Source organism: Triticum dicoccoides, chromosome 7A (assembly GCF_002162155.2).
Source record: "Triticum dicoccoides isolate Atlit2015 ecotype Zavitan chromosome 7A, WEW_v2.0, whole genome shotgun sequence".
Classification (NCBI taxonomy): domain Eukaryota; kingdom Viridiplantae; phylum Streptophyta; class Magnoliopsida; order Poales; family Poaceae; genus Triticum; species Triticum dicoccoides.
The window spans coordinates 1,958,484-1,960,928 of NC_041392.1; positions in this window are offsets into that span (position 1 = coordinate 1,958,484).

A 2,445-nucleotide genomic window follows, 5' to 3' on the forward strand; every position below is an offset into this window, starting at 1 on the left:
CGCCTGCATCATCTTGTGTGGGGCTTGGGTGGTATGGGCTGAGAGAAATGCTAGACATCATGGAGAACAAACTAGAATGATAGCAAAATCTAGCTCAGCTAGGACCAGAACAACAGAAGCCTACTGTTAAGGTCCAAGAAAGATGGAAGCCACCTGATGAAAGTGTACTAAAAATTAATGTGGGTGCACATTTCCTGGAAGCTCACGGATATGGTGGTACAGGCCTAGTTGTCCGAGACGTACGGGGTCATCTCGTGAGGGCACAGGCTTTGTGGTATTATTATGCATCTTCAGCCAGATTGATAGAGGCATATGCAATCTGAGATGCAGTCAAGCTGGCTGCAGATATGGGCTGGCGCAGGATCGTTGTTGAAAGTGATGCCTTGGAAGTTGTTAAGCTATGGAACTCTCAATAATTTGATAGAGCTGATATCATGGGACCTCTATAGGACGTGAAGGAGCTATGCGGGAACTTCACTAGTTTCAATATTTATTTTGTAAGGAGAGAAGCCAATATGGCTGCTCATCTATGTGCTAATCAGGTTCGTAGGAGATGCCTCTGGATAAACTTCATCCCAGTTTTTCTTCACGATTGTATTACCTGCGAATGTATTACCTTTGAGTAATCAATATAGCTCCTGCATTGCAAAAAAAAAAACCGCACGTACCATAAAAGGATACGTATGGTGCAATCGAGAAAGACCGAGCGTGATATGCACAGTCACGGTGTTTTCAATATCAACAGACCCTCCAAAGCCAATCGTCAGTAGGTAGCTATTTAAAGCGAGCAATCGATTTGGTTGTTAACCCTAGCCAGCTAACCGAAACCAACCTTTTGGCTACCGAATCCCAACAAAATTCCGAGGGTGGGCGAGAAACGCGGATACCGCGGTTACCGCAAAATTCCGAGGAAAAACCGCTCGAATTTTTTAAACATAATTTGAATTCAAAGTTTTCTGAGCTCGCAATATATTAGTTCGGTGCTCAAGAAGTTCACAAAGTCGCTGTTGGTGCAGTGGCAAGTTATCCCCGTCCTTCCTCAACATGTGTTAGGTCGTGGGTTCGATTCTTCTACTGTGTTTTATAATTTTTATTTATGAGTTGGTTTAGCAAAAAATGAAAAGTTCCTGTCCTACTTGACCATACTGTAGCCGTTCAAATTCAAAAAATTCGATTTTTTGGCTCGGTACACAGCTTTCTCGTGGGTTAGCGAGAAACCCGGATACCGGGTGGTAACCGAATCTTCCGCCCGGTACCCAAAACCTTGGGTAAGAGTACTACATAAGATCGGAGCCCATAATTTGATTAACTAACAATCTGATTAATTCTTACCTTTTTATCTTTCATGTGAAAAGAATGGGTAATTAAGCGGGAGCTTTCATGTGACACCATCTCCACCTTGCTGGGCATCACAACCGGTTTTGGGCCATTGCTTTGCTATCACCCGTGGATGGTCCATGGGCAATCTCTGTCCAGCGGCGTTATGCCCCGCGCCCCGATGACTTGCTCCTGCCCTGCTCGGTGTCACATGAAAAGTTCCTGTCCTACTTGACCACACTGTAGCTGTTCAAATTCAAAAAATTCGATTTTTTGGCTTGGTACGCAGCTTTCTCGTGGGTTAGCGAGAAACCCGGATACCGGGTGGTATCCGAATCTTCCGCCCGGTACCCAAAACCTTGGGTAAGAGTACTACATAAGATCGGAGCCCATAATTTGATTAACTAACGATCTGATTAATTCTTACCTTTTTATCTTTCATGTGAAAAGAATGGGTAATTAAGCGGGAGCTTTCATGTGACACCATCTCCACCTTGCTGGGCATCACAACCGGTTTTGGGCCATTGCTTTGCTATCACCCGTGGATGGTCCATGGGGCAATCTCTGTCCAGCGGCGTTACGCCCCGCGCCCCGATGTCCATGGGGAAATCTCTGTCCAGCGGCGTTACGCCCCGCGCCCCGATGACTTGCTCCTGCCCTGCTCGCCCAAGTACGCCACCACCTAGCTAAAGGCTCTGTCCTTGGCCACCATGGCACGGGCCACCTACCCGCCCTCCGGCGCTGATCACCCACTCCTCCGCCTCAACCCACATGACTGCATCCCTCACCGTGAGGCCCTCTTCACTGCCAGCTAGGAAGCCAAGCTGGAGGCCCTGCCGTCTCATAGGCTGATGTGCACGCACATGCACCACTCCCTGCTGCCACCCTCCTTGGCCGATTGCAAAATCATCTACATCTGCAAGTAGCTAGTCGAATCGGGCTTTTCCCCTTTCCATTACTTTCACAACGGAAATACAATGTCTCAGGAACTGAAACTATCAAGGCTAGGGAAAGAAGAAAAGCGAGTTCGGAGCAATAACAGGAAACCCACTATCCGCGCCTGTCATCAGGAACGGCAGATCATGGGGCAAAAACCTGCTATCACCCAAAGCCGCCTACAAGAAACTA